The following is a 25346-nucleotide window of genomic DNA, read 5'->3' on the forward strand; positions in this document are numbered from 1 at the left end:
ATAAATGCTTAGTGTGTTCCCCAAAATACCACATACAACACATAAGCCACTCGAGGCTATAAATCGGTATGACCCTCCGGTCAATGTGTCTCAGCGGGACCCTCCAGTCCCGTAGCTCATTGGACCCTCCGGTCCGGTCTAGCTCGTTGGACCCTCTCGTCCGGTCTAAATTGTTGGACCCTCCAGTCCGGTCTATATAACACATAGCATACATATAACACAATGCACATAAATCTCAAACATACACATACACATAAGACCCTCTAGTCTGCACATAGATACCACTCTAGGTAATGTAGAATGAGAAGACTCACCTCGGGTAATCTTGGAAAGTCTCGTACTCGAAATACTAATCTAGCCTCCGCCTAATCATATAAAGTAATTTACCTCTAATTAACAACGATTCTCAAAGGCTAGACTAATCCCTTCCTATAATCTCACAGAAGGGGAAAAGGCCATTTTATCCATCCAATGGTCCAAATGTCTAATTGTTTAACAAACCCTAAAAGTCAACGAAAGTTAACTCCAGTCAATGGTCCAACTTTGACCAGACACGTCGAGTGCACTCGGGTGACTCGTCGAGTTAACCTTTCACTCGATGGGTTTCCACACATCATGAATCGTGGAGCAACCCGATCCAACTCATCGATTCCTCTCTTGGACTCGGCGAGTTTCCTCCATGACAATGCTCAACCGACCTTCTGAGGTCAGATCTGTTTCTCTAACTTATAGATCTGACCTTCTAACACCCAAAAGTCATGTAAAGGTCCCATCTTTATGTTCATGTATCACACACATGGCTCTATTTGATGAAATAACTCTTATAATGGTAACCTAGACTCAAAACCTTTATGGGACTACATAAAGCTGGATGATTGGGACTCTGTGGACCTCTCAAGGTCCAGATCTAATGTCTATTCCTCAATGGGACTCCACATGCTCCATAATCAAACTAAAGAAGGGGTAAAGAAACCCTAGATTCATGAGATCTACTATATACACGAAAATAAGTATGGATTCATAGCTCAAACAACAACCTTTGATGAAGTGATAGTAGATCTGAGCTCCTCAATTAGCGTAGCTTGAATCCCCTCCTTCCTTCTTGCAAGAATTCACTAATGGTGATGAAATTAGCTCCTTCCCTCACTCTATATGCTTTATGGTTTGATATGGTTTCTCAAGTGTGTGTGTGTGGCCGCCAATGAAGGCCATAAGGTCCTTTAAATAGGGCACATTCCCAAAGATTTAAAGTTTCTGTCCACAGTGCGGACTCGTCGAGTCGACTCTCCGACTCGTCGAGTCCATTCATTAATCCGAGTCATCAGTTGCGATCCTACTCGACGAGTTTAGGCGTCAACTCGTTGAGTCCATCTTCTCATCTTAAAACAAATATATAAATTATGATACCTGGAAATCCGGATGTTACAATTCTCCCCCATTAGAATCAGACTTCACCCTCGAAATCTTGCTTTGCAAACAACTATGGATGCTGCTCTCGCATCACGGCTCCTAAGTCAGCTCGGACCCTCTCCAATGTTGCCATTCGACCTGAACCAGAGGCACCTCCTTGTTTCTCAGAACCTTGATCTTCCGATCCAAGATCGCGATCGGCCTCTCATTGTAATTCAGGCTTGCATCCACCTAAATATCCTTTAGCGGCACTACTGTCGTCTCATCGGCTATACACTTCCTCAACTGGGATACGTGGAAGGTATCATGAATCTGGCTCAACTCTGCAAGTAGCTCTAAACGGTAAGCTACCTTACCCACTCTCACGGTTACCCTGAACGGATCAATGTATCGGGGCCTTAGCTTTCCCCTCTTCCTGAATCAGATCACTCCTTTCCAAGGAGATACCTTCAGGAGAATGAAATATCCAACCTGGAACTCGAGCTCGGATCGCCGCCTATCCGCATAACTCTTCTGGTGGCTCTGGGCTGTCAGCAACCTCTGTCTGACCTGATGTATCTGCTCAGTCGTCTTAAGCAGTATCTCAGTGCTACCCATCACTCGCTACCCTACCTCTCCCCAACAGATGGGAGTTCGACACCTCCTCCCATATAAAAGCTCAAAGGGAGGCATACCTATACTCGAATGGTGGCTGTTGTTGTAAGAAAACTTAGCCAAACGTAGGTAGGTGTCCCAACTTCTACCGAAGTCCATAACACATGCTCGAAGCATGTCCTCGAGCGTCTGAATCGTCCGCTTACTCTGTCCATCCGTCTGTGGGTGGTAAGCAGTACTGAAGTGCAATATCGTACCCAACTCCTCATGGAACGTCTTCCAGAACCTAGAAGTGAAACGTACATCTCTGTCTGACACAATCGAGATCGGAACTCCATGCCGCGACACCACCTCTCTCACATATATCTATGCCAGCCTCTCCGCGGAAGAGCTCTCACTGATAGCAAGGAAGTGAGCGCTCTTCGTCAACCGATCCACAATCACCCAAATGGCATCAACACCCCTCACAGTCCTCGGAAATTTGGTGATGAAATCCATAGAAATTTGTTCCCACTTCCACTGGGGAACCTCTAGCGGCTGCAATTTGCCATGAGGACGCTGGTGCTCGACCTTAAACCGATGATAGGTCAAGCACCTATCTACAACCCACGCAACATCCCTCTTCATACAGGGCCACCAATAATCTCTCATCAGGTCCAAATACATCTTAGTGGCTCCGAAATGGATCGAGAATCTCGATCTATGTGCCTCCTCCATCAATATGCTACGTGCCCCGCCCATAAATGGCACCCAAATCGGACCGTGAAAGGTCATAAGCCCTCGGCTATCAGTAACGAACTCGAACACCTGCCCAATCACCCGCTCTCTCTTGAGGTTCTCCAGGATCACAGCCTCTTCCTGGGCCTCTCGGATGGTATCAAATACCGGAGTCATCACCGTCATCCTCATGCATATATCTTGAATCGGGGCACTCTCTGCCATGGGGCTCAGAGCATCGACTACCATGTTAGCCTTGCCCGGGTGGTATAGGATCTCACAGTCATAATCCTTTACCATATCCAACCATCTCCTCTAGCGCATGTTCAGGTTTGGTTGATCCATCAAATACTTCAAACTCTTGTGGTCCATGTATATGGTACACCGAACCCCATACAAATAATGGCGCCATGTCTTGAGGCGAACACTATTGCCCCCAACTCCAAATTGTGGGTGGGATACCTTGTCTCATGAGGCTTCAATTTCCTTGATGTGTATGCTATCACATGCCCTCTCTGCATAAGCACCGCACCCAACCCCGATATAGACGCATCACAATACAGCATGTAATCCTCCCTTCCCTACGGAAGGGCTAACACCAGGGCTTCGCATAATCTCTGTCGAAGAGTCTCAAACGAGGTTTGCTACTCGAGACCCCAAGTAAAAGAAATGCCCTTCCGGGTCAATCTGGTGAGGGGAACGACAATCTTGGAGACATCTCTGATAAATCTCCAATAGTAGCCGGCCAACCCTAGAAAACTCCTGATCTTGGTGGGGGATCTCGACACCTCCTAACTCATGACAGCCTCAATCTTGGCCGGATCGACCAATATCCCATTTTGATTAACAAGATGTCCCAGGAACTGGACCTCTCGTAACCAGAAATCACACTTGGAGAATTTGGCATAAAGCCTCTCCGATCTCAACACTCCAAGGATCTCCCTCAGATGCTCCTCACGTTGCTCTTTGGATCACGAATACACTAGAATATCGTCGATGAACACAATCACCGGTCGATCCAACATCGGCCTGCATACTCGGTTCATGAGATCCATGAACGCTGATGGTGCATTGGTGAGCCCAAAAGGCATCACCACGAACTCGTAATGCCCATAACGAGTCCTAAATGCCGTCTTCTAGATATCCTCATACCGCACCCTCCTTTGGTGATATCCAGATCTCAAGTCTATCTTGGAGAACCAAGAAGCTCCCTACAACTGATCAAACAGATTGTTGATCCTCGATGGTAGATAACGGTTCTTGACCGTCACCTTGTTCAACTCCTGGTAATTAATGCACATCCGGTGTGAACCATCCTTTTTCTTGACAAAAGGATCGGCGCTCCCCACGACGAGCTACTCGATCGAATGAATCCCTTCCCCAACAACTCCTGAAGCTGCGAGGATAACTATTGCATCTCCGGTGGCGCAAGGCGATAGGATGCATTGGCAATAGGCGCCGCCCCCGGAACCAAATCGATGCAAAACTCCACCTGCCTCTTGGGAGGCACACCCGACAACTCCTCGGGGAAAACATCCGGAAACTCTCGCACTATCGGAACCTCACCGATAGAACTCGGCCTCTATGCGGCCACTCGTGTATCCATCACATAGGCTACAAACCCTCTACAGCCCTGCTGTAGACTCTGTCTCACTCTGGCAGATAAGCAAAATGCTGACCCAGACCGGGTACCCTCGCCCTATACCGTAAGTACCCCCCCACTAGGGCCTCGTATGGTCACCAACTGACGCTCGCAGTCCATAACAGCTCCAAATCGGCTCTACCAGTCCATGCCCACGATGACACAGACATCCCCCTTCGCAATTGGTACCAGATCTATCGGGAACTCAACACCGAAAGTCTCAAGCACACATCCTCGAATCACATCAGTAGCATACACCGCTAGCTCTTCGGCTCTAGAAACTCGCAGAGGTCGACTCAACGCCTCTTGTCGGATACTGATGTGCTGACTAAACGCTAATGACACGAAAGATCGACTCGCACCCAAGTCAAATAACACTAAAGCATGTGCAAAATTCACAAGGAAAGTACCTATGCATACCACAATATAAGCAAAATATCTCAAACTCAGCATAAGTAAATAAAAGAGAACATACCAGCCACGACATCGGGCGCTGCACGGACCTCCTCCGTTGTTAACTGAAAGGCTCTCCCGCGAGCCTTCGGTGCCTCGGACTTCACTAGCAGGGCCTCAGTGGCTCTAGTAGCAGCAGGTGCAGATCCCTGTGCTGATCCCTGAAGTAGCTGTGGGCACTCGGCCTTCCGATGGCCAGTCTGGTTGCAGTGGAAGCAAACTGCTAACCCGTTAGGGCAATCCCTCGCGAAATGCCCCTCCTTGCCACAATTGTAGCACACCCCCGCTCTGCACATTCCATCATGGCTCTTGCCGCACTTCCCACAAGTGCGGCCGTTCAGTCCTCCAGATCTCGAATCAGCGGGATTTGCCCGCTTAGTTGTCGGCTGAGACTGTGCCCACCACCTATCCTTCCTCTGAGACTCGGCCACCTCCCTGTCCTGAGTCTCTAGCTCGATCGCCATCTTCTGGGCATTTGCCTGGAGCTTGTCAAATGTCCGGTATGTCGAGTTCACCATGAACTCACGAATGTCTCTCCTCGGTATGCTTAGATATTGACTCATGCGTGCCTGCTCAGAAGACACATGCTCAGGGCAAAACAACGCCCTCTCGTGAAACCTCCATGTAATCATAGTCACGGACTTCGTCCCCTGCTTGAGGGACAAGAACTCCTGGGCTAGATGTTCCCTCTCCACAGGGGGAACATACTCATCTCGGAACATGGTGGTGAACCTCTCCCAGGTCACCGCTGTAATCTCTGCAGGAGTAAAGTCAGCCATCACAAACTTCCACCAATCCTTTGCTCCCAAGCGAAGCTGGTTCAACGCGAACCGTACCCTCAGATGCTCCGAACAAGAACAGGTGTAGAAACATCCCTCAATTTCATAGATCCACCTCATCGCGGCTATCGGATCCTGAGTCCCGTCAAACTCTGGTGGCTTCGTGTTGCTGAACACTCGGTACAACAACGAGTCACCCCCTGTGGCCTCGTAGCAGCGACAACTGCAATGGCTGCAACAGCAGCCGCCTCAGTCAGAGTAGCATATCGCTTGTCGAAATTTTCAATCACCGTGGTCTTGATAGACCCAAACATCTCCGGTATCTCAGATCGGATGGCTGCGACCACCTCCTCGTGAATCATCCTACGGATCTCCTCATCGCTAGTACCACTAGTACCACTGCCTCCTAGGTTGTGGCGCGTTCCCACCATGATGCCTCTGAAATATGACATAAAATAATCAGAGACTCCATCGAGGTTACTCACACTCGATCAACCATTCCTACTTGTTCCTTAGCACCCTAAGGATTCTTACTTGGGATGTTTACCGATCAGGTGCTTTCAATAGTATGAGCCCAATACTACCTTCCACATCGTATCCGTATCCGCACCAAGTCCTCCTCCTAGGATCCCAATTCGCAAGTACTCTATACCCCCTGAATTCAGCCTACTGTCAAGCAGAATTCTCACAAGCAACTCTTTGCTACCTACATGCACTCAAAGCAACTCACAACAGCATAAACTCCTAGGCTAAGGCATCACATATCAGGCCACCCTATTCCAAAGATATGATTTACCTAGCCTACTCTAGCATGCATAGCACATCACATAATATCTCATAACACATAATGTAAGGGCATTTTGGGAAATCACCGTTCGGGTGTTGGCTGATCGTACACACTGCTCCTTTTTTCTTTTCTCAAAATCTTTTACTCTTTTTAGAAGAATTGTTTCTTTAATGAAATATTTTCTCAAATCCTCAGTTTGAGTTCAGATACGCCCGAAGGTGCATCCGAATCCCTCAAACCAGGGCTCTGATACCAACTTGTAACAACGTGAAAATTTAAAATAATTTCTCATTTTTCAAACATAAGATATCTCATATAAATCATCTCAAAACTCAAGTGTATCAATTTTTATCATGGTAAAAAATATCCCAGAATCTCAAATAGAAAATCCTCTGCCAGTGTGTACAAATCATGCTGGCGCCTTCCAGCGATCCTCGCTTGTACCTGAAACACATATCACATAACACGGTAAGAAAAAATGCTTAGTGAGTTCCCCAAAATACTACATACAACACATAATCCACTCGAGGTTGTAACTCGGTATGACCCTCCGGTCAATGTGTCTCAGCGGGACCCTCCACTCTCGTAGCTCGTTGGACCATTCGGTCCGGTCTAGCTCATTTGACCCTCTGGTCTAGTTTAAATCGTTGGACCCTTCGGTCCGGTCTATATAACACATAGCATACATATAACACAATGCATATAAATCTCAAACATACACATACACATAAGACCCTCCGGTTTGCACATAGATACCACTCTAGGTAATGTATAGTGAGAAGACTCACCTCGAGTAATCTCGGAAAGTCTCGAACTCGAAATACTGATCTAGCCTCCGCCTAATCACATAAAGTAATTTACCTCTAATTAACAACGTTTCTCAAAGGCTAGACTAATCCCTTCCTATAATCTCACAGAAGGGAAAAGACTATTTTACCCCTCCAATGGTCCAAATGTCCAATTGTTGACCAAACCCTAAAAGTCAACGAAAGTCAACTCCAGTCAACAGTCCAACTTTGACCAAACTCGTCGACTACACTCAGGTAACTCGGCGAGTCCATGCGTGTCCTTTGAATCCTCCTAAGGCCTCACTTGACTCGTCGAGTTAACCTTTCACTCGACAGGTTACAAATGATCACGAATCGCGAAGCAACCCGATCCGACTCGTCGAGTCCTCCCATGGACTCGGCGAGTTTCCTCCATGGCAATGCTCAAACGACCTTCTGAGGTTAGATCTATTTCTCTAACTTATATATCTGACCTTCTAACACCCAAAAGTCACATAAAGGTCCCATCTTTATGTTCATTCATCACACACATGGCTCTATTTGATGAAATAACTCTTATAATGGTAACCTAGACTCAAAACTCTTATTGGATTGCATAAAGCTGGATGATTGGGACTCTTTGGACCTCTCAAGGTCAAGATGTAATGTCTATTCCTCAATGGGACTCCACATGCTTCATAATCCAGCTAAAGAAGGGGTAAAGAAACCCTATATTCATGAGATCTACTATATACACGAAAATAGGCATGGATTCATACCTCAAACAGAAACCTTTGATGAAGTGATAGTAGATCTGAGTTCCTCAATTAGCTTAGCTTGAAACTGATGGATTTTGAGCAATACACCAATCCTATGGGTACGTGCAAACCCAAATATCTTTTGGATCTAGTTTGTCTAATGAACATACAATTGAATATCCAAAGTTATAAACCCTACATCTAGCATATAATTAATCATATTAACATAAAATAGGGTTTAGATCTGACCTTTGATTGTTTTATAGCAATAACAATCTAATCCTTGGCTTCAGAAAGCTTAGTGCCTCAAGTGTTGCACCTCTAATGGAGACACAAACACCACTAAGCAACAAGATGAAGAAGAGAAGAGAGGGGAGGCACCAAAAACGGCTGGAAACCCTAATCCAAGTGTTAGCCACGTTTTTGGTGCCTAAGGGCTCCTTATATACTTAGGCAATTAGGGTTATCTAACAAGGAAACCCTAATTTGACTGCTTAAGCCCTAAGCAGCCCATGGACTCCTTCTTTAGAAGCCTTCGACGACTTCTAATGGGTTTCTTCCATAGAATTCGTCCACTCCACCTTATATGGAGTCCATAAGCCCATCTATGTAATTATCTTATAATTACACAATAAGTCCCTTAAGTTTAATTATTCTCTTTTAGCCACGAAATTAATTCATAATTAATTCTTTACTAATATTAATTAAACATTATGATTTCTCCTTTAATATATTATTCTTATAATATATTAATAAATCATATTTAAACCTTTCTCTCCTTAATTCATCGTACATATTGCTATGGTGAAGGCAACCCAAAAGGACCATGCTCATAATCGGGTCAGGTACATACCAAAATAGTTATGGACTTAGACACTAATCCAATAGTCTCCCACTTGGATAAGTCTAATAACTATTTGTATAACTTCAGAACCTGATCAGCAATCGTAGCTTTCAAAAGCCGCTGTCAACTCTGATCTTATCAGATACGCGTGTCCTTTAGATAAGGGATCATATATTCCTCCATTCTCAAGATATCGTATAGACACAAGACATGAATTTCAATCATTCTCTCTATACTCTTTCCTAACTTCTGAATATGACGATTGACAGCAGACTACAATTGAACACATCAACTTAGTGTCGGCTTGGCCAAGCGCTTTGGTGTCATCACTAAATCATCGAGGGGCCCACATATATCGCTTTTATCCCGCTTTGGGTAAAAGGAATGGATAAAATTCAACTCAAATGCTTGCTTGTACTCACTCGTCGAATCACACACAACAATAAGTTTTATAACACCAAGTTACTGGTGCGTTTACTTATTATCAATGTGCAACCGACCAGCAAATAACAACTCACACGTCTCGGTTTCAAGAATATACAATATTATCGTCTCACTAATCACCCGTGAAAAATCCATGAAGTGATCCAAGTGAGCGTGGGTTTCATCCAATACTCTAATCTTATTAAAGTACTCATGAACTCTGCAGCAAACTTGTGCTATGTCTAAACTCTTCAGACAATGTACAAACTTTTCATGACAGTCTTCCTTCATACTTACTTCCAACGTATGACCGACTGTGTAGGTTCGAATAACCCAGTTATTCTGGAAGTCAAAACATGCAAACTGAAACACAACAATAATACTTAATCCTATATGGCCCTAAACTTGTGGGAGTAAATAAAACACTTTTGTTTAAGCACCATATTGATTACTCATTATTCATTGTTTACTGTTTCAGAAAATAAACTTATTACTCAAATTATAACAATAGCTGTCCCACACACAAAGCATGCACACTATGTTTCCTATGGTCCTTCCTTTGTGAAATAGATCAATTGAAAACCTTTTTCCAATAATGCTCATTTCACAACTCCCAATCCTTATCATTAGTGTTAGAACACAAGGTTCTTGCCACTACTAGAATATGCTAGATTCTAACATTTTATGCAACGATCCTTTCGCAAAGTTATAGCAAAAAAGTCACCAAGACTTGGCCAATGAAATTACAAAGTACTCTATCGGAAATTGTTATAAGACAATTCCATAGACGTGAAGTCTCACATTCAAAGTACATTCCTTTGAACATCCTTCTTGCATAAAATTTTCTAATCTAGACATAGACTCTCAATATCTAACTCCCAATATGGAAACATTTCAATATTTTCCATATGACAACTCATTCTTAGTAGAATCTTATCTATTCATAATAATGTCGATATGGTCCATCCAATACCATAGTTCCAACTACTCACAAGCGACCAATCCTCAGCAAACTTTGGATCGTCCTTTGATAGTTGTTTAATTATTTTAGTCAAAACCAATTCTAGTCCTTTTTCCCTCTTAATGCGCTAGGCATTTGGAAAATTTTAGAATGGTCAAATATAATAGCATTTTCAATCGATCCTATACCCGAAGTGTATGGGACACGATGCATAATGTCTTACATAAAGATATGATACTTTATCAATCTTCTGCCATAATATTTTATGTGTCACGTTCTCACAATTCGAACAATGAAGAGGGATGCCGTAATAATAATCGGAATTTGAGAACACACTATGTATCCTTTGACTATATTTATTAAATTTTCTCAATCTAAGCTTTAGATTTTGAAACGAAGTATAATATTCTCTCCCTTAATTATAGCAGAACAACTTTTCAACCTTTGCGACTTTGCAAAATGAATATTTGTTTTCTATAATTAATATTGCTAACTTGCAATACTCACCATAATAATCATACAAGCATAACACTTATGCTCCCACTATCATGATGATTATTATCATATAAGCATAACACTTATGCTCCCACTAGCTTTGACATGTATTCAGAAAATAGCTGAACTTCCAGAAAACAATATCTATTGAATTTCTGAAGTTCATATTTCTAATACTAGATGCTTCGATAAGCCTTTATCTAAGCTTCTTAAACTTATACACCTTTGCCCTAGATAGATCATATGTGTGTCTTAACTAATTCAGAACTTATATCAATAAGTCCCAAATGTTATACTAATTGCCAAATCTCACAATTCGAACTATGGAAAGGGATGTCGTAACCATAATCGAATTTGAGAATACAATTTTCACAATTGCTATCTTTTTAAAATCTCTCTTAGTGAAAGCATTTCCTCACAGTCATTTTCATGAAGGAGGGAATCTTATGACACTTAGATTTTATGGTGTATGAGTTCCTATCCATGTGAATTTGCCAAAACCAAAGTTTGCGACAAATCCAATCTCATATGGACTGAACTTTCTTAATCTTGCCTTATGGTAACACGAGTGCCCACCATGTCTTCCAAGTAGATTAGCAACTTATCCTTACATATCAATGTACTTTCCATCGATCAAGGTACTTTGTCTTCATGCATTCAAATGAGAACTCATAGAACTCACATGCATAATTAACTCAACTGGAATGGCACAGAAACAAAATAATGTCAACACAATAGGTTGTAAACCTCAATTTGTGTGCTAGTGATGATCAATAACGTTTATTTTTGATTTGTTCTTGAAACTTTTTCAAGATCATTAAAACTCCCACTGACCTCTTGACATATATGATTCTCTTGTCAAAAAACGTTTCTAGACAAAACAAACATTCAAGTGTAGTTCTTATCAAGACAAAACACTTCACATAATTGGTCCTAGTTGGTATTTGTCTTATCCAAGACAGCACAACTTACCAATTTCAAATGTGCAAGAATAACAAAACTTTTCCAAATTCCAGATTTGTTGAGTGTTATAAACCTTCTTAATACTTGTCACTCAATTCACAATCTTGGAATATAACTCTAAGACATGATATTGGAATGAAGTATGATTGACTTCTTGATTTAACCATTTCCACAATTCTCGAGTCCTCTTCTTAGAAAAACAAATGCACTAAGACTCACTTAGAGGATCAATTGAGATATGGTTCTTAATCATTAAGACTTATCATAAAACACAATAAAAAGTACTCTCCCTTCTTCTTAGAATAGAGAAACTTTTATCTTTCTGCCTACTTAATTCTTCTTTATTCGTTATGCTACTCATTGAAACTCTTTCAATCAACTCAGAATTACACTTAATCTTATAAGTATAATCATATTTACTAAACTTTTAGTAAATCATGACGAATATCTTATCTCTCTTTGTGGTGGACTTGATCAACGCACAACCTAGTGTACTCGATCTCCTAGTCCTTCACTTGACACTTTGTCAAAGAATTAGTCTAATTTCCAAATATGAAGTTTCTCATTCATCACATAACCAAGTTGTATGATTCCAAGTTTCTGTCCAATTGAAACTTGGGCGATGAGAAAATCTCCCTATTTGGTAAAATTTTGACATTTCCACAAATAATATAATTAAGAATCAAATCCATCATTGCTAATAATAGAAACCTTCAAACATTAATTTTTCGTACACGCCATTACAAGGATAAATAAATAAGATAAAATAAAAATTTATTTTATTGCGGAAATATTTGTCCTTACAATGCAATTCAATTAAAAAAAACTATGTTATTACATATTTCTTAGCAATCTATTCTAACTCCAAGAAGCAGCTCAAAAATCCAATCTTCAAACAATGCGATCGAAATCCACTATCTTCACGATTAGATTCAGTTCACTTCTTCCCTTAAGCTTCCTCTCTTTTCTTCGATCCTACAAAACATCAAAATGTAATCTTATCACATCATGTATTGAAATCGAAGAATAGGAACTTGTAAAGTTAGTTATTGGATTTTACCTGAAGTAGAGCCATACGTCTTGACTCCCCCATCTCTTAGATCTCTCAGGTAGTTTGGGCAGCTTCGTCTCCAATTCCCCTTCTCTTGGTAATAAAAGCAAATGGGCTCCTTTGGCACAGCACATCGGACAATCACAGACTTAGTTCTTTCTGGACTTCCAATGTTGCCAGTGTCCATTGAAGTTTGGGAGTTTGACTCACCAAACAAATTTGCTTGATTAGCACGTCAAATCATTGTTGATTCAACAGCTATAAAAAAATAGGTGAGATCAATGAGGGTCACGTCGTGGTCTATCGTATAGTACTCTCTTACGAACTCACTATATGATTCAAGAAGTGACTGAAGAACCCAGTCAACAGCCAACTCATTGGGGATGACAACACCCAACATACCCAACCTGTCAATGTGTGACTTCATCTCGAAGACATGTGCACACACAGACTTTCTGTCTTCATGCTTAATTACCAATAGGGCTTGAGTGAGATTGAACTTTTCAAGCCTTCAAACTTATGATTTCTTGTTCCTTGATCATATTGTGGAATATCTTCTTCGTTTGGAAAACTAGTTCCAAGGGATTTAGGAAAACCATAGGTGTTTAACATCTACAAAACGGGAGAAAATTCAAGTTAAGTTGATTGAGTCCTTAATAAAACACCCAAATGAATTATTAAGTCTAGGACCCAACACAATACTCTACAACCTAGAAGAGGGATGTTGTAATCTAGTTGCAAAATATTTGAAGGTAGGTAAATGACGATTTACCAATTTCCACCATGAAAAAACGAAAAGGAAGTTTAACTTTTAAATGAATTGAAACTCCTAGATCTATTGAGATTCATTGAACTTTTCAATGGCATGTTTAAATCTCGATTATGCCCTTCTATTTGTGACTGAGATGCCGAGGATCACAAATAAGGTGTGAATAACCATACGAATCACGTGGTGCACCCAATGTTACTATCACCTAATGAATGTGCCGGTTAGCCACACACGCTCCATTGATCTATGATAATCATCGAGCCACCCTTCGCTACCAATGTCATCCCCAAATTAGTGTGTTGGTTAACCACAGATGCTCCACTAACGTTTGACAAGGGTACGAAGTGTAATTCCATGGATTAGCATACAATTTCACATTTTGCCTAAAGTAACTAGATTTGGGAATTTTCGAAAGCATTTAGTTACTTTGTATACTTCATTATACTTATAATGGAAGGTTTTTTCATATCCTACCCATTCGGCTAACGACCCTCCACTAGTCAAGAGTGCGGTTGGTAAGAGTGGATACCCATTCAATTGCCATTTTATAGGCAATTTCCTTAAACACCCCTTATAGACCAGCTTCGTGAATGAGGCCTACTAACGGTAAGACTGACTCTTTACTCATATATATAATATTAGACTTTTAATGTTACATATATATAATATAGGGTGTATATTACACTCTTAAAATACTAGGTGGTCTCATTTAATAAATTATACTTTTAATTTAATTAAATGTAAACCAAAACTTTATGTTTTTATTAAATCTCTTTTAATTATACACTTTAATTAATTAATAAAAAACATAAGGGTGTGATTTGAACTTTTCAAAGTACTAGGGTTTTAGAATTTAACATTTCAAAATTAGACTTTTAATTAATATTTAAATTCCAAAACTTGAGGGCAATTTTTGAAAATTTCAAAACATTATGGTTCAACTATTTAAATTTCAAAACTAAAACTATTAAGCTCAAATTTAAACTATGAAACCTAAAGGGTTAATTTGAAACTTTTCCATACTTTATCAAGAACATTCTAGATCACAAAATTCAAATAAGGCAATTATCAAATTTTGAACTAGTCAAATTTCTTGCAAGATAATCACCAAATAATTCAAATAATTAAATTTTATCATATAAGGAAATAATTATTTAATTAATATGAAGTTATCTTTTATTTTGGCAAGGATAATCACCCAATATCATAAACATCTGATTTTTATCATTAAAAAACGTTTTGGTAACCACAACCAAAGATGCACAAAATCCCGAAATTACCTCTTTTTGACCAGCTGACTCGTTGAGTTCACCATGGACTCGGCGAGTCCAACCCCCAGAAACCCTAATTTTCAATTTTAAGCAAGAATAATCCATTATAGCATCAAGTTCACTAACAAACAACCCTAATCTCTAATACCACTGATGGGTTTTGAAAAATACACAAATCCTATGGGTACATGCAAACCCTAATAGCTTTTGGATCTAGTTTGTCTAATGAACATGCAATTGAATATCCAAAGCTATAAACCCTAGATCTAGCATAGAATTAATCATATAAACATAAAATACGGTTTAGATCTGACCTTTGATTGTTATATAGCAATAACAATCTAATCCTTGGCTTCAGAAAGCTTAGTGCCTCAAGTGTTGCACCTCTAATGGAGTCACAAACACCACTAAGCAACAAGATGAAGAAGAGAAGAGAGGGGAGGCACCACAAATGGTTGGAAACCCAAACCCAAGTGTTAGCCACGTTTTTGGTGCATAAGGGCTCCTTATATACTTAGGGAATTAGGGTTATCTAACAAGGAAACCCTAATTTGACTTCTTAAGCCTTAAGCAGCCCATGGACTCCTTCTTTAGAAGCCTTGGACAACTTCTAATGGGTTTCCCTCATAGAATTCGTCCACTCCACCTTCTATGGAGTCCATAAGCCATCTATGTAATTATCTTATAATTACACACTAAGTCCCTTAAGTTTAATTAATCTCTTTTAGCCATAAAACTAATTCTTAATTAATTCTTGACTAATATTAATTAAACATTATGATTTCTCCTTTAATATATTATTCTTATAATATATTAATAAATCATATTTAAACCTTTCTCTCCTTAATTCATCTTACATATTGCTATGGTGAAGGCTACCCAAAAGGACCATGCTCTTAATCGGGTCAAGTCCATACCAAAATAGTTATGGACTTAGACACTAATCCAACAGAATCCCCTCCTTCCTTCTTGCAAGAATGCACTAATGGTGATGAAATTAGCCCCTTCCCTCACTTTCTATGCCCTTTGGTTCGATAGGGTTTCTCAAGTGTGTGTGTGGCCGCCAATGAAGGCCATAAGGTCCTTTAAATAGGGCACAAGCCCAAAGATTTAGGGATTCTGTCCACAGCGCGGACACATCGAGTCGACTCTTCGACTCGTCGAGTCCATTCATTAGTCCGAGTCATCAGTCACGATCCTACTTGACGAGTTTAGGCGTCAACTCGTCGAGTCCCTCTTCTCATCTCAAAACAAATATATAAATTATGATACCTGGAAATCCGGATGTTACACCAAAGTGTGCAAGTGTAAGAACATTCCTACTTAAGATTATATCACTCAAGTCAGAATCTTGGAGTGTGACTCTAAGACTTGATTTTGGGACGAAGTACGATACATTTTATTGACTTAACCACTACAACAATTCTCGATTCCTCTTCTTAGCCAAAGTAGTGCACTAAGGTGTCCTTAGAGGATGAATTGTAATATGGTTCCTACTATTACAAAGACGGTCATAAAACATGATACAAAAGTACTCTCCCTTCTTCTTAGATTGGAGAAACTTTTTTATCTTTCTGCCTTCATTGATTCTACTTATTCGTTCTACGATTGATTGAAACTTTTCAATGATTCATAATTACACTTAATCTTCTAAGCATAACCACATTTACTAGACTTTTAGTAAATCATGACTAATAATGTTATTGTTATTTATGGTGGACTTGACCAATGCACAACATTATGAACTTGATCTCCTAGTCCTCAACTTGACTCTTTGTCAAGGAATTAGCCTTAAAATTTCTAAGTACCAAGATTTCCATAGATCATATGATTCCAAGCTTCTGTCTAATTGAAACTTGGGCGATGGGAATCTTTCCTTACTTAGAAAATTACAACATTACCATAAATAACATAACTAAGAATCACATCCATTTAATATTGCTTATAATAGAAACACATAGACATCAATTTTCACAATTTCCATTGCAAGGAAATATAAATAAGACAAAATCAAAATTTGTTTTATTGCGGAAAAATATATTCTTACAATGCAAATGAAAACTATGCTACTACATATTCCTAAGCAAATTATCATAACTCTAAGCAACAGCTCAAAAATCGGATCGTCGAATCCATGCGATCGTAATCCATTTCTTCGCGATCAGACTCAGCTTGCTCCTTCCTTTAAGCTTCCTTTCTTTTCTTTGATCCTTCAAAACATCAAAATGTAATCTTATCACATCATGTATTAAGAATCTCCAAACAGGAACTTAATGGAGTTAGATAGTGCATTTTACCTGAAGCGGAGTCATACATCTTGACTCTCCCATCTCTTAGATCTCTCAGGTAGTCAGGGCAGCTTCGTAACCAATGCCCCTTCTCTAGGCAGTAGAAATATATAGACTCTTCTGGAATGGTACACAGGACTATCTCAGACTCAACCTTTCTCTTACGTAGAGAAAACTTTTCTGGACTTTCAATGTTGCCATTGCCCGCAGAAGGTTGGGATATTGATTTATTAGACTAATTTGCTTGACCAGTGCGCCAAATCATTTCTAATTCAGCAGCAATAAGAAAATAAATCAAATCAATAAGGGTCATGTCATGGTCTATCATATAGTACTCTTTAACAAACTTACCATATGATTCGGGAAGTGATTAAAGAACCAAGTAAACCACCAATTTTCTTGAGACATCGACACCCAACATCCTTCAAATATTCTACAAACTGGAAGAGGGATGTCGTAATCCAATTTGTAAAATAATTGAATGTAGGTAAATGACGATTTACCAATTCCCACCATGAAAAACGAAAAATAAGGTTAAGTTTTAAATGTATTGGAAACTCCTAGATCTTTTGAGATTTATTGAACTTTTCAATGGCATGTTTAAATCTCGATATGCCCCTCGATTTGAGATTGGGATGTTGAGGATCACAAAACAGGGTATGAATAACCATGCAAACATACATGGTGCCCCCAATGTTACAGTCACCTATTCGATGTGCTGGTTAACCATACACACTCCACCGAACTATGACAAACATCGAGTCACCCTTCGCCACCTTTGCTTAGAACCCAATTAGTGTGCCGGTTAACCAGATACGCTCCACTAACGTCTTAGCAAGGGTATAAAGTGTAATTTCATGGAATTCATCAATTCACTTTGCCTAAAGTAACTAAGATTGGGAATTTTTTGTAAAACATTTAGTTACTTTAACATTCATTATACTTTTAATGAGGAGAGGGTTTGTCTTATCCTACCCGTTCGGCTAATGACCCTCCACTAGTCAAGAGTGCGGAGGGTAAAAGTGGATACCCAATGGCAGTCATTTTACAGGCCGCTTCCTTAAACACCCCTTATAGACCAACTTCGTGAATGAGGCCTACTAATGGTAAGACTGACATTTTAAGTTATACATATATAATATTAGACTTTTAATGTTATATATAGTATAAGGGTATATTTTACACTTTTAAAATACTTGGTGGTTTAATTTTATAAATTACACTTTTAATTTAATTAATTATAAACCATATCATTATCTATTTCTTAACTCTCTTTTAACTATACTTTTAATTAAATTAATAAAACCATAAGGGTGTAATTCGAACTTTTCAAAACTAGGGTTTTAGAATTTAAAATTTTAAAAAATTAAAATTTTAATCAAAAAATATAAATTCCAAAAATTGTGGGCAAGTTTTGAAACATTTCAAAACTATCTAGATCAAATTACAAATAATTAAAATTAATCAAATAATTGGTAATTATCTAAATTTGACATAATTCAATTTCTTACTAGATAATTCAAAACAAAATTACAAATAATTAATATTTGTCTTATAAAACAAGTAATTACCTTAATTTTGATAATTATCTTCTATTTTGGTAAGGATAATCACCAAATATTGATAAAATTCGGATTTTATTAATGAAAAAACGTTTTTGGTAATTATCCTCCAGCAAAATAGGTCAAAATCCTGAAATATCTCGCATCTGATACTCTGACTCGTCGAGCCAACATTGGACTCGTCGAGTTGCCAGTTTTTGGGCGCCCTATGGGTCTTTATATAGTTCACAAACACCAAGACCAAGAGGATGACTTATGAGAGGAGAAGGAGGTACCAAAAACGTCCAAGAAACTCCAAGGAATGCTTTTTGGGTGCCCTAGGGGTCTTTATATAGTGAGGCAATTAGGGTTTTGAACTAGGAAAACCTAATCTGACTGCTTAGTCCCTAAGCAGCCCATGGACTCCCTCCTTAGATTCTTATGGGTTTCCGCATAGATTTCGTCCACTCAAACCTCTATGGACTCCAGTAGTCCAATATCCAACTATCACACAATTGACAGTTCTAGTCCCCTTTATTTAATTAATGTCTTTTAGCCACAAAATTAATTCTTATTAATTCTTGACTAATATTAATTAGTCAAATTCTTCCAACAATAGTGAGGATAACTCACCTCGCAAGTAGCCCGGGAGGTAGTGTCAAATTCTTCCAGATGTAGCTCCAACTCCAATACCTATATTAACCAATGTCCTTTGCTATAAAAATTCAATTTACCAAAATACCCTAAGAAGTCAACTGGTCAACCCTTAGTCAAAGTCAAAGTCAACTGTCACGGTCAACAGTCCATGTTGACCTCAACTTGTCGAGTACCCTTAATTACTCGCCTAGTTCCTTGCATAACTGGCCAACTTGCCGAGTCACTTGTCTAACACGCCGAGCCTTAGGCAATTTTCATCGGACTCGTAGAGTCACTCTACTGACTTGCGGAGTCTACAACAATCTTCATCAGACTCGCCGAGTCGACCATGCCACTCGTCGAGTCCCTTTGGTCCTTCATCTATATAGATGCCTTTTAAGCCAGGCTAAGGCTCCATACTACAGATCCAAGATGCTAGGGCATGTTTATCATGTAAAGTTGCAAACTTTACGTGTATGTAAGGTGCTAATTACTTAAATCGAGCTAAAGAAGAGGTTCTAGGCAAAAGAGCTTCACCAACATGCTAAAGATTGAGACTTTATGATGATAAGAGCCAAGATGAGCCTAGATCTGAAGTTGCAACTTCAGATCTTGGTTCATCACTCGAAATGCAACACCAAATGCCCAAAATGGTCCCAAAACTCAAATATAAAAGGGATCTAGCTAGAAGAAGCTCAAGGTGATGACTTGATACCACTAAATGATGAAAAACTGAGGTAGACTTCAGATCCCCAACTGTTTCTTGCTCAAAGCTTCTTGATCTTCAAGCCTTTCCTCACCAAGATCCACTTTTCAAGCTTAAACAGACAAGTATGGGGAGAAAATGGAGATTTAGGGTTTCTGGATTCACAGGGGCTACAAGGGAAGGCTAAGGGGGAAAAGGATCCTTTAAATAGGTGGCCCAATCCCGCTCCCACTCAACAAGTCAGGACATCCACTCATTGAGTAGACCTTGAAACTTGAAATTTAAAGTCATACTATCAATACCTGAGAATCGGGGCGTTACAAAGATATATTTTGCTTCTTTTCCAAACACTAAAGTCTAGAACTAAAGACCAAATCTGAGCTACCTGAGTTGATCAGATCTGGAGATGATGAAGAAATCTAACATTATTGAGGTTTTGATGTTGATGAAGATTATACATTGTGTAACAACGCAAATTTTCAAACAAATTTTTCATTTTTAAAATATAATTATTTCCATTCAAAACAAGGCATAAATAGTTTAAGTATTCTGTCAAATACAAATATTCAAAATCCCAAGATCATAAAAGCATTCTTCAGTGTGTATCGATCACGCCGGCGCCTTCCCACGGTCCTCGCTAGTACCTGAAACACATACATAACAACTGTAAGCATAAATGCTTAGTGAGTTCCCCAATATACAACTTACGCACGTACGCCTTTCCAGGCCCTGACCTTTCGGTCATCAACACCACGCCTTCCGGCCCATAACATATTCGCCTTCCGGCCCACATAACATACATAGCACATATAACAAATATCTTACCACATATAGCATACATATCACATATCATACCTGACCTTCCGGTCACACAGTCAAACCCTTCCGGGTACAATATAGTGAGAAGACTCACCTCGTAAAAGCTGAAAGCTAGCAAATCCTGAAATGACTCGTGCACAATCCGACGAGCTACAACCTCCCTATAACATCACATATCTCATTAACACTTATATCTTCTAAGTGTGACTATCCCTAAGAAGTCAGACTTAGGTCAACTCTGGTCAACGGTCAACGGTCAACTCGACCGGACTCGGCGAGTGCCATGGCGACTCGGCGAGTCTAGACGTCCTCCAACTCTCTGAGATTCCCTATCTACTCGTCGAGTATCCTCCTCGACCCGACGAGTTACTCCTGGAAGAATCGCGGGGCCACCCCGACTCCACTCGTCGAGTCTGAAGAACAGCTCGACGAGTTCCAGTCAATCTCCAAGCTACTCGCCGAGTCTGTTCATCGGACTCGGCGAGTCCACGCCATGCAGTCGATCAAACTGCTTCCTGAGATAAGTTTTGTCCCGAAATACACAAGCATGGGACCTTCTGGACCTCTAAAGGTCCTAATACAGGGTTATAGTCGATTGGGTAACAAGGTAATAATCCATCTAATCACCAAATGGGTTCCATAAACCCTAGATCCATGCACACATCAAAATAACAGAAATGATCCGAGATGTTACCTGAATAACGCACCCTCTGCGTCCCCAAACCTCAGAACTCGAATCCCTTGCAGTTCCTTTAGCCAAACTCTTCTCCTCCTTGCACCACAACTTCTTCAAGTCACCAATGGCCTTCAATCTTGCTCTAGATGCCCACAGCCGCTTAGGGTTCTTCTCAATCGACTAAAAGACGAACAATGACGGCATATAATGCGTTATATACGACCCAAACCTGAACGGTTAGGGTTTTCGCTAAACAGCGTCGACTCGCCGAGTCCATATCTGGACTCGTCGAGTCCAGTCGCGATCCCGCGACCAAGTCTGCGATCCTACTCGGCGAGTCTAGGCTCCAACTCGCCGAGTCCCCTCTTAAATCACCCCAAAAAACATAATTTAATAATACCTGAGATTCCGGGCTGTTACAACTCTCCCCCGCTAGGATTAGACTTCGCCCTCGAAGTCTCATTCTGAAAATAGTTCCGGATGCTGCTCCCGCATCTCACGTTCCGGCTCCCAAGTCATTTCCGATCCCTTACGGTGTTGCCATTGAACCAACACCAGAGGTACCTCCTTGTTCCTCAGAACCTTGATCTTTCGATCCCTGATAGTCACTGGTCTCTCAGCATAATTCAGGCTCGCATCCACCTGAATATCCTCTAATGGAACCACCGCCGACTCATCGGCTATGCACTTCCTCAATTGCGACACATGAAAGGTGTCGTGGATCTGTCCCAACTCCGCTGGCAACTCCAACCGATAGGCTACCCGGCCTATCCTTGCAATCACACGAAATGGCCCAATATACCGGGGACCCAACTTGCCCCTCTTCCTGAATCGAATCACTCCTTTCCAAGGAGAGACCTTCAGGAGAACGAAGTCGCCGACCTGAAATTCAAGCTCGGATCGGCGCCTGTCTGCATAACTCTTCTGCCGACTCTGGGCGGTCAATAACCTCTCTCTAACTTGCTGAATCTGCTCTGTCGTCTGAAGCACGATCTCCGTGCTGCCCATCACTCTCTGTCCCACCTCTCCCCAGCAAATGGGGGTCCGACACCTCCTACCATACAACAGCTCAAAAGGTGGCATACCAATGCTCGAATGATGGCTGTTGTTGTAGGAAAACTCTGCTAAGGGTAAATATGCATCCCAGCTACCCCCGAAGTCTAACACACACGCTCGAAGCATGTCCTCCAGCGTCTGAATCGTCCGCTCGCTCTGACCGTCTGTCTGGGGATGGTATGCGGTACTAAAATGCAATTTGGTACCCTGCTCCTCATGAAACTTCTTCCAGAACCTGGAAGTGAAACGCACATCACGGTCTGAAACAATCGAGATCGGCACCCCATGCCGAGATACCACCTCTCTCACATATATCTCCGCCAACTTCTCCGCTGAAGAACTCTCACTGATGGCAAGGAAGTGTGCACTCTTCGTCAACCTATCCACAATCGCCCAAATTGCATCAACTCCCCTGGCAGTCCTCGGCAATTTGGTGATGAAATCCATAGTGATTTGTTCCCACTTCCACTCGGGGATCTCCAATGGCTGTAACTTGCCATGCGGTCTCTGGTGCTCGGCCTTAACCCTACGACAGGTCAAGCACCTCTCAACGAACCATGCGACGTCCCTCTTCATACAGGGCCACCAATACTCTTTCCTCAAGTCCAAATACATCTTCGTAGCACCGGGATGGATCGAGAATTTCGATCTATGAGCCTCTTCCATCAAAGTAATACGTGTACCGCCCACGAACGGTACCCAAATCCGGCCCTGAAACGTCATAAGCCCTCGACCATCCTGAACGAACTCTGAAATTAACCCCACAACCCGCTCTTTCTTCTGCATTTCTGGTCGCACCGCTTCGGCCTGTGCCCCACGAATAGCATCCAATACAGGAGTCATCACGGTCAGTCTCAAGCATACATCTCGCAATGGAGTGCTCTCCGCCTTGCGGCTCAACGCGTCGGCTACCACATTAGCCTTACCTGGGTGGTACAGGATCTCACAATCATAATCCTTGACCACATCCAGCCACCTCCTCTGACGCATATTTAGGTTGGGCTGATCCATCAAATACTTTAAACTCTTATGGTCCGTGTATATCGTACATCGAACCCCATGCAAGTAATGACGCCAAATCTTGAGAGCGAACACTACTGCCCCCAACTCTAAATCATGCGTGGGATATCTCGCCTCATGAGGCTTCAGCTGCCTCGACGCATATGCTATCACATGGCCCCTCTGCATCAACACTGCACCCAGTCCCGAAATCGATGCGTCGCAATATACTACAAAATCTTCCATCCCTTCCGGGAGAGCTAATACCGGGGCTTCGCACAACCTTTGGCGAAGTGTCTCAAAGGAGGTCTGCTGCTCGGGCCCCCATGAGAATGCAACACCCTTCCGGGTCAATCTGGTGAGCGGCACTGCGATCTTGGAGAAATCCTTAATGAACCTCCGATAATACCCTGCCAACCCAAGGAAGCTCCTGATCTCAGAGGGTGACTTCGGCACCTCCCAACTCATCACCGCCTCAACCTTGGCCGGATCGACCAATATCCCTTTCTGATTAACAACATGTCCTAGAAATTGGACCTCCCGCAGCCAGAAGTCACATTTAGAGAACTTTGCATAAAGCTTCTCCGACCTCAATACCTCGAGGACCTCCCTCAAATGCTCCTCATGCTGCTCTCTAGATCTAGAATACACCAGAATGTCGTCGATAAATACAATCACTGACCGATCCAGCATCGGTCTGCATACCTTATTCATGAGATCCATGAACACAGCCGGGGCATTGGTGAGCCCGAAAGGCATCACCACAAACTCATAATGCCCATATCGCGTCCTAAACGCTGTCTTCTGGACATCCCCGTCCCGCACTCTCACCTGATGGTACCCTGACCTCAGATCGATCTTGGAAAACCAAGATGCTCCCTGCAACTGATCGAATAAGTCATCGATCCTCGGCAACGGGTAACGGTTCTTGACCGTTAACTTGTTCAACTCCCGGTAATCAATGCACATCCGGTGTGAACCATCCTTCTTCTTGACGAACAGAATAGGTGCTCCCCATGGCGAGCTGCTCGGCCGAATGAATCCCTTCCCCAGCAACTCCTGGAGCTGCGAGGACAACTCTTGCATCTCTGGAGGTGCAAGACGATAAGGCACTTTAGCAATAGGCGCGGCCCCCGGAACTAGATCGATACCAAACTCTACTTGCCTCACAGGAGGTACTCCCGGCAACTCCTCGGGGAAAACATCTGAAAACTCGCGCACCACAGGAACCTCCTTAACTGATTTCGGTCTCTCGGAAACCTCCCGCGTATCCATCACATATGCCACAAAACCCTTACAGCCCTGTTGTAGACACTGCCTCGCCTTAGCGGCCGAACAAAAAGCTGATCCCGAACGGGTACCCTCGCCGTACACCGAAAGAACTCCCCCGCTAGGGTCTCGTATAGTCACCAACTGACGCTCACAGTCGATGACAGCGCCGAATCGGCTCAACCAGTCCATGCCCACGATGACACAGACATCACCCATCGCAATAGGAATCAGGTCAATCGGGAATTCAACCCCGAAAATCTCTAGTACACATCCCCGAAGAACCTCCGTAGCACAAATCACTTTCTCGTCAGCTATAGAAACTCTCAAAGGTCGACTCAACGACTCACGACTAACGCTGATATGCTGACTAAAGGCTAAGGACACAAAGGACCTACTCGCACCCGAGTCAAATAACACTAAGGCAGGCACAGAGTTCACAAGGAAAGTACCTACGCATATAATAACATAAGCATAACATCTCGACATTTAAAATAAATACATGAATTACAACATACCTGCCACGACATCGGGCGCAGCGCGGACCTCCTCCGCAGTCAGCTGAAAGGCTCTCCCACGATCCCTCGGGGCCTCGACCTTCACCGGTCGAGTCTCAGTAGTCCTGGCAGTAGGTGCAGATCCCTGACGAAGCTGAGGGCACTCGGCCTTCCG

The sequence above is a fragment of the Lactuca serriola genome, chromosome 5, assembly GCF_051521515.1.
Source record: "Lactuca serriola cultivar US96UC23 chromosome 5, Lser_US96UC23_V15, whole genome shotgun sequence".
NCBI lineage: Eukaryota > Viridiplantae > Streptophyta > Magnoliopsida > Asterales > Asteraceae > Lactuca > Lactuca serriola.